The following is an 8,695-nucleotide window of genomic DNA, read 5'->3' as shown; positions in this document are numbered from 1 at the left end:
GCGGCCACTGCGCTCCAGTCTGGGCAACAGAGTGAGACTCCAACTCAAAAAAAAAAAAAGTATTCAGAGCAAAAATGAAAGTCCCCTATTCTCTCATCTTACTCCCCAGCAAAGAGAATTTAGACTTTTAGGAACTTAGGGTTTAAATTGAAAAGTTCTTGGCTAGTCAGAAATCTGTTGTGTCATTTAGCACATTCAATTACTTCTGCATAGCAGGGCTAGCAAGATCATACGTGGCGAAGAGAATCCCATTTTCTGATTTCTGTTATGAGCAGAGCACTGTAATAAGACAGATGTGTGCAAAAGCGACAAGATATGCAAATTCAAAGGAACTGTCTCCCATGTAAATTAACGAGTAATCAGAAAGCTTTTAAAGGAAACTTAAAAAAAATCTGTTTTAGCTTTTTAAATCTTGCAAAGCTCTAAAAATAAAATATTGGCTTCAAGACCCGCCTGGGCAGTGAGACCTCATCTCTACAATAAATCAAAAATCAACCGGGCGTGGTAGCGCATGCCTGTAATTCCGGCTACTCGGAAGGCTGAGGCGGAAGGATCGCCGGAGCCCAGCGGGTCAAGGCTGCGGTGGCCGGGAGCGGCCACTGCACTCCAGTCTGGGCGACGGAGTGAGACTCCAACTCAAAAAAATAATAAATAAATAAATAAAATAAAATATTGACTGGGCGTGGTGGCTCAAGCCTGTCATCCCAGCACTTTGTGAGGCTGAGGCGAGAGGACTGCCTGAGCCCAGGGGTTCCAGACAGCCTGGGCAACTTGGTGAGATCTTGCCTCTACAATAAATCAAAAAAGTAGCCAGGCATGGTGGCGCTTGCCTGTGGTTCCAGCTACTTGGAAGAATGAGGTGGAAGGATGGCCTGAGCGGAGCAGGTCGAGGCTGCGTTTGCCTGTGAGCTTGCCACTGCACTCCATCCTGGGCGATAGTGAGACTGACTCAAAAAAAGAAACCAAATAAAATACTAATCATGTCCCCTTGCTTCCTGATATCACTTAAGCTCTGTATTATTTCCTACAGAGCAGTCTGATGAATATGACGTAGCTTACAGATTCTCTTGCAACCTGAGCCCCAAGCAGGAAGCAAATGAGGCGAGAGGAAGCCAGTGGCCGTAGATTTTTAAAAAATTATCATTGGGTATCATCATTTTTTTGGCAATAATTTCATAACATGATTTTCCCACATAAAGTATACTACTCAGCGATTTGTAGTGTGTTTATAGAGGTGGGTGTCATCCTATACACATTGGAGACGTTCTGATTTCTTTTTTTTTTTTTGAGTCGGAGTCTCACTCTGTCGCCCAGACTGGAGTGCAGTGGCCGCTCCGGGCCACCGCAACCTCAACCTGCCGGGCTCCGGCGATCCTTCCGCCTCAGCCTTCCAAGTAGCTGGAACTACAGGCGCACACTACCACGCCCGGCTAATTTTTTGATTTATTGTGGAGATGAGGTCTCGCCAAGTTGCCCAGGCAGGTCTCGAACCTGCGGGCTCAGGCAATCCACCCACCTTGGCATCCCAAAGGTGCAGGATTACAGGCTGAGCCACCGAGCCCGGTCCTGATTTCTTAGGTCTCGGAATTTCCGTGTTTGTTTTCAAAAACTTTATGATGGGGAATTCCAGAAGCAGACAGAAGAGTATAAGGGCCCAGAGCCCATTCTTCAGCTTTCCCTGGGGGCCAGTCCTCTGTCTTTTCCCTCAGCGACTCCCCCAGGGTTATTTTGAAGCAGATTCCAGACATCATGTGATTTCTTCCATCAATATTTCCATCTGTATCTGTATAAGATGGTTTTTTAAAAAATGACCACAATAATGTTCACATTAAAAAACTCTTTAAGTCCTGGGCATGGTGGCTCACTCCTGTAATCTCAGCACTTTGGGAGGCCAAGGCAAGAGGATTGCCTAAACTCAGGGGTTTGAGACCAGCCTGGGCAACTTGGTGAGCTCTCATCTCTACAATATGTGAAAAAATTAGCCGGGTAGGGTAGTGTGCTCCTGTAGTTCCAGCTATTTGGAAGGCTGAGGCGGAAGGATTGCCTGAGCCCAGCAGGTCGAGGGTGCAGTGACCGCAAGCGTGCCACAGTACTCCAGTCTGGGTGACAGAGTGAGACTCCAACTCAAAAAAAAAAACAACTTTAAGTTATTTAATATTAAATAATCAGTGTTCAAACGTCTAATCACACCTTTAAAAAGGGTTTACTTTTTATTTGTTTTTGTTTGTTTTGTTTTGTTTTGAGTTGGAGTCTCACTCTGTCACCCAGACTGGAGTGCAGTAACATGCTCCCGCCACCGCAGCCTCCAGCCACTGGGCTCTGGCGATCCTTCCGCCTCAGCCTTCCAAGTAGCCGGAATTATAGGCACGTGCTGCCACGCCTGGCTAATTTTTGATTTATTGTAGAGATGAGGTCTCGCCAAGTTGCCCGGATGGGTCTCGAACCCGTGAGCTTAGGCAATCCATTCACCTCGGTCTCCCAAAGTGCTGGGATGACAGGCTGAGCCACCGAGCCCGGCCAAGGGTTTACTTTTTAAACTTGCTTTATTGACTTGCAAGTTAGAGAAAAGTTTGAAGTCATACAAAATATCTGTCCCCTGTATCTTAAGATCAGTTTCAAATAAATCAGTGCTGCTGAAATAAAATCCCACTGACTCCAGCTTACAGACAGAGGGGCTGTCTGACCTTGCCCTAGGCCCAGCAACGGTGTCTTTCTCGGCTCCCTCGGGTGGCTGCTTCACTCACCTGCCTCTGAGTATCCTTGGACTGAGGCTTCCTGCTCACAGGACTCAGGGAACCTGAGCATTCTGTACTGAGGAAACAGAACAGAGGGCTGGATATCGCGGAAGTCCTCTCGCCTTCGTCGGGATGGTGCTCTTAGGGTACAAGTGCTGCCTTCCCTTGGGGGAGGGCCAGGAGGCGGACTTATTGATGGAATCAGCTTCCGCCTAGGCTGCCAATGTATTGCAAAGGATCGGCTTTGGGAGCTAAGCCAATTTGTAGCTTGGGATGAGGTGGCTTGCTTTTGAGAGCACCATTAGACAAGGCAGGGGACTTCTGCTGGCTAAATAACCCATTAACTGTATCTCCCTAAGAAGATACAGTTAGAGTAATAACAGCACAGGAATAACACAGCCATTTAGAGTTTCGTACAGGTCAAATCCCGTTAAAACAAACTTCAGGAGAATGTTGAAATTTCTTATTTGTCTTAAAGCTTTGACTGCAAAGTGTTACCGTGTCATGTTTCAGATTATAGAACTTTTTATGTTTTTCCCCTTCACAGGGAAAAAAAGCACAAAGGCTTTTCAAGGGGTATGTCAGCCCTGTCAGTGTTCTTACTAGCCCTGCACCCGCCCTCCTGATGCCGAGACCGTGGATGTGAACTTGCCATCGCCGGTGGATTCCATCGCGCGAGGCTGCTTCCTGGGCATGTTGGCCTCGTGCTTCCCAGTGTGGGGTGCTCATTATTCATGTGGTCCCAAGTGTAGGAAGCAAAGACCATGCATGAACAAAAGATGGAGTTCATTAGGAACTCACAGAGCCCTCAGGAGAGGGGACCACCAGGGCCCAAGTCCTTGGAGGTGAGGGCGGAGGGGGCTTTCCTGCTTCCCGGCTGGTCTTCCCTGGTTTTTCTCAGTCAAATGATCAGCAAAGGGCTGAAGGCATCTTTGTCGTGTTTTGACTTTTGTAGCTTTCATTGTAACGGGATTTAACCTATAGCATCTTTTCATCAGAGAAATGCAGATTTCACAAATGAAAGTATCATCTATTCCCATTTGTACTTTTCCATACTTTGTACCCAGTGTACTTAACTATTTGTTAAAGATTTTGCTGAATATGTATCCGTGCAAGCATTAAGAGCCTTTTGCAAATAGTTTCATGAACATGGATATTTGTTTTGTGTAACTTTTCTATTGAGTAAGATAAACATGTACTGCTTATACAAAACACGCGTTAAAACGCCTGTGGAATGTTATTTCAGTGTATGGCGGCCGAGCGGTTGCTTTTAACTCTCTAGGTTTTTACACGGTGCTAGAGTAGCTGGTGTTGCTTAATGTGGCGTTTTCTTTCCTGTCCACACCTTTCACCCTTGGTACAGGTATTTTTGATAAAGCTGTGCATTGGAAAGGTATGTTTTTCCCGGGATGTTCAAGAATGTGTTACCTTAAAATTTGTAAGAGGTTTCCTTTATGGGATTCCTTTTGTGTCTGACTTCAGCAGACTTAGTTTTATTGGAACAATGTATTTTTTGAGGCCGTAATTGAGTAGAAGATCTTGACATAACACAAGTTTTGGACTTGACTTTTCCCACTTATGAAGGACAATGTGAAGGATTTTAAAGCCCTTGGGGTGGGGGGAGGCTTTGAAAATATGTGTTCTGTGTTATGAAGAGAGAATGTCGCCTGAGAGATGCTTATGGTCGTTATTGACCTAGCATGTCGTTATTACTAGAATCCTGGTTACCAGTCATTTGCAATTTCATGGAGGAAAGTGATGTAAAAGCATTCCTTAATATAGTAACCTAGATGGTGATTTTAGAACCTTTATTAAATGCGCACATCCTCTTTCTGCAGAGAAGTAATTCAGGCTGAACCAGTGCCCGACTGAGCTGGAAGGTTCGTCTGTGGAAGGGGCAGGGTGCAGGCATGTCTGTGCAGCTTCTGCGCCAGCTTCCCTGGCTGTGGCATGGCACCTCTGCCTGAGTCTGTGCCCACCACGTCTGTCTGCAGGCGTGCTTATGTCCTGCTCCTGCAGGTCGCCTCGGAAGAGCCATATAGCTAAACTGAGGAGCGGCTCGGCCTGCCGGCTGTCTCTAGACCTGATTGGAGCGCGCATTCTGTTGACTTTCCTCTAGCAATGAAATTGTGAAAGGGACACGGGGCGATGTGAGCACGGTTGGGGCTCCAGGTACATCCTCTCTAGGCAGCGAGAGCTTTATGAGGTGTGGGTACTGGTGTGGGAGGCTGTGGTGCCCTCAAAGCTGCCTGGCACATCAGCGGGCCGGGAGCTCCCTAGAGGTCTGAGATGCTGGTAAGCCCTGCCTGTTCTGGTGGTAGCAGAGCTGGTGTCTGCTCAGTGTTCCTCATCTCACCGGAAGTGTTTGCTTTTTCTCATTCATAGAGGTCCTGTAATAAAGAGGGATCCGAACAAGCTCAGAAAGAAACTGAATTTCAAGTAAGTAATTCAGTCCCCCCTGTGTCCGTGTGAGCTGTAACCCAGTGCTGGCCACCCTTGGCCGCTCTGTGGCGTGGCCCGGCCTCTGAACTGCCCTTGGGCTTTTGGTCTGTCTTTCTTGGAGGAAGGGCTCTGGCACGCGGGGAGCCCCCACATGAGGCCCGAGTGAGCAGGGGGCACTCCTGCTGCCCGAGAGTGCAGATGGGGAAGTCTGGTGTCTTCATGGGCTTCTATATGGCATGTGGGGTGCTTAGGCATGGCATCTGGGGACATCTGTGTGGAGTGTGCCTGTGTGGAGGCCCTGGCTGCCACTGCGTCTCCGTGAACCCCTTTTGGCCATCCCTACCCTTCTCATCAGAAAGCAGGGCACGGCCTGCCTGTGTTGCTGGTCTGGCCACTCTCCTCCTCGGGCAGGGGGCAGCGCTTTTTCCTCCACGTGGCATCCAGGTTGGAAAGGCTTCGCTCGACTAGGGTCGTGACTGAAAAGGACCCCGCTCTCTGATGGCTTGAGGCTGAGAGCACTGAGGCAAGAGGCTCAGAAGCGGGGTCTGGGCGGTGGGCCCCCCATCCCAAGGAAGCGCCTCTCGGGCATCTCTCCTGTTAAGCTCAGACTCACAGAAGAGGGGTGCCTATGCGTGCACACGGCGGACATGCCTCTAAGACGTGCGTGCTCGTATACACATCCGGCTCTGTTGACCATATCCCAAGGATGCGGAGGCCAAGACTCGACATCAGAAGGCTGAGGCCACACAGGAGTGATGGTGCTGATGTTTGTCCTCACACCTCGTGGCTTGTTTCACCTGCATCCTGCTCTGGGGACCCCGATCTGGAGAACTTGTGCTCTCTGGGTGACAGTGTCTGAGGAGTCATTAGGTGGGAAGGGAGCGACATTCTGTTTTCAGCTATTCTGAGCCCTTTGTGTAGGACATTTAAGCGTCCTGGGCTGAAAGTATCGAGTCACCAGGGCGTCTGATGCTACATCCAGGGTATGTCTCCAGGCCAGGTTCGGCGGCTCACACCTGGAATCCCAGCACTTTGGGAGGCCAAGGCGGGAGGATCGCCTGAGCCCAGTGGTTCGAGTCCAGCCTGGGCAGCTCGGCGAGACCTTGTCTCTACAGTAAGCCAAAAAATTAGCTGGGCGTGGTGGTGGCATGTGCCTGTGGTTCCAGCTGCTTGGAAGGCTGAGGTGAAATGATCACCTGAGCCCAGCAGATTGAGTGTACAGTGGCTGTGAGCATGCCACTGCACGCCAGCAGGAGCTACAGAGTGAGACTCCAACTCAAAAAAACCACCAAAGTACGTCTTCAGTTCTCATCTTGTTTTATCTTCTGTTTTGAAAGCAGTCCTAAAGGAGAGGCAGTTTCAGTTCTTGTTTTATTTGGCCTTCACAGCAGCATTTGACGTGAAGCCTGCCCTTTTTGACGAGTTTCCTCTCCCGGGTGGCCAAGGCACAGATGAGTGCAGACCTCCAGCCTTCCACCCCGCCTTGGTTTCCCTCAGGCACGTCTCCTGCTGTCTGAGTGCCGGAGCTCCCCACGATTTGGCCCGAGGCCCCTCCTCCTGCTGGCCTCTCTCCCTCGGTCACCCGATTCATGGGCCATGGGCCAGAAGCTCACGGCTCTTTCCTCCTGCCCAGACCCCTGACGGCCCTAAGGCTGTGAGCCAGCAGTCCCTCCCTGGGTGTCTCACCTCGTCCCCTGGGATGGCTTCCCTTCCCCCCACAGCAGCGCCACAGGCTGGGCCTCGCCGCGTTCCTTCTTGGCCTGCTCGACCAGGTCTGGAGACCAGAAGGCAGAGCGTCCTCCCTGGGACCCTGCCCTTCCCCCCGTGCCAGACCGTGGTGCAGGTGCGGTGCAGGGTCAGGCCCTTTGCACTGCCCCTTGGAGCTGCCCATGTCTTCCTAGTCTCGGCCGCCACTGTGTCCCAGCTGGCCTCCCCGTCTGCCTGCTTTCCGCCGAGCCGTTTCCCTTGTCATCACGAGCCGTGTTTTGTTTTGTTTTTTGAGATGACGTCTTACTCTGTTGCGCAGGCTAGAGAGCCTGGTGCCACCGCAGCCTTGGACTCGGCTCCAGCGGCCCTCCTGCTTTGGCCTCCCGAGTCTGCTGGCACTGCAGCCCCCACCTCGCCCCGCCCAGAGACATCTTTTTGAATTGCTGACCTGCTCACATCAGCCTCTTGCTTACACTCCTTCCGGCCGTGCCCCCTGCCTCGGCCAAGAGGAGGGGGCTCTATTCGCGTGGGCTGACCCTGCGGACGCCTCCAGCCTCACCTCACGGCTTCCTCCCTCTCTGCTGGCCAGACCATGGCTGCTCTTGCTGCTGGCTGGCGCCACACCAGCCCCGTTTCCCACCCCAGCACACCTCACGATGAGGATCAGTTGGGACGCCTCTGCGGGGAGCCCTCCCGGCTTTCTAGACGAGGTTGGCGCCTCCATGTTGTGCCTCTGCTTTGCACCTCGTGTGGCTGTAGATGTTCCCCGTCCGACGGCCCGCCTGCCCTCCTGACGTGCCCAGCTCAGAGCAGGCTCCTGCTGTTTCCGGCTGTCATGCGGCACGGCGGGAAGGGTGGCTGAGGGTGTCTGCTGCTGGTGCCCGTGGGTCCCGCCGTCCCATGCCCGACGGGACGCCCCCTCTTGCACATTCCTCTCATCGGCTTGAATGCGCTCGCCTCAGGTGACCCATCCCTGCAGCCGCACCCCAGTTCCTCCTGCAGCGGGTTGGTTGTCAGAGTGGAGGGGCTGGTTTTGTCATTCTGGGCCCCCTTGAGTCGCCAGTCTCGGCCTGCAGACCCTGCTCCTCTGACCACTTCCGCTACCTGGAGCCAGAGCCTCGGCCCAGAGCCCCCCCCCCAGAGGAGGACCTCTTCCCGTTGTTCCCTGGTACCTCAGGGCCACGGAGGGGCTGGTGTCTCCTTGCTCCTCCCTCGTTCCTGCCTCTGACCATTTCTCCTCCGTTGAGGTCCAGTTCCTTTAATGTGTGCGGCTCCGCCTTGTTCCCCCCGATGGCATCGCCCCTTGGTGAAGGTTTTGGGAGGCCCTCGGTCTTTGCGTCTGTGCTGCCCTTGCCATCGTCCTCTGGCCTCTGTGTCTTGGCCTCCTCACCCCGACAGCCTTCTTCGGTTCCGCCCCATCAGCCCTCGGGAATGCACGAGGCCTGATCTCCAGAAACGGTACCCCCCGACATGCCAGTTTCAGCGTCCATCTGCTGCCCTCCTGCTGAGCTTGGCGCTCCGAGCCAGGACTCCGCGACCACCACGGAGACCCCCAGTCCGGCACCTGTGCCGCCTGGCGTTCACCAGCCCTTGCCTCCCGACTCGCCCACGGGGACCTGCTGCTCTTTGTCTTTCTTCCACACACTCCCAGCTGCCTTCCCCCGGCCTCCTGGGGACTCGCCTTGCGCAGCCCACCCTGCGAGGCCACCGCCTGCTCCGTGCTGCACCCAAGTCCCGGGTGGGAACACGGTGCGTCAGGAGGCCCAGTGCTGTCACCGGCTGGTCCTGGGCCTCGGTGGGACCACCTGGAG

General features: G+C 53.0%; 1 protein-coding gene across 1 annotated transcript in view; it reads left to right on the top strand.

Annotated features, from left to right (window-relative positions):
* The first annotated feature begins 4,103 nt into the window (after window positions 1-4,103).
* CHKA (choline kinase alpha) overlaps window positions 4,104-8,695 on the top strand; it is a 33,007-nt gene continuing 28,415 nt past the window's right edge. Inside the window, exons 1-2 of the mRNA XM_021710041.1 lie at window positions 4,104-4,128; window positions 5,121-5,174. The gene's annotated coding sequence lies outside the window, so the exon portion shown is untranslated. The remainder of the gene's footprint in view (window positions 4,129-5,120; window positions 5,175-8,695) is intronic.

The sequence above is a fragment of the Carlito syrichta genome, unplaced genomic scaffold (genome assembly GCF_000164805.1).
Source record: "Carlito syrichta isolate Samal-C Ts95f unplaced genomic scaffold, Tarsius_syrichta-2.0.1 Scaffold287959, whole genome shotgun sequence".
Taxonomy (NCBI): Eukaryota; Metazoa; Chordata; class Mammalia; order Primates; family Tarsiidae; genus Carlito; species Carlito syrichta.
This window is presented reverse-complemented; position numbering and strand designations above follow the sequence as displayed.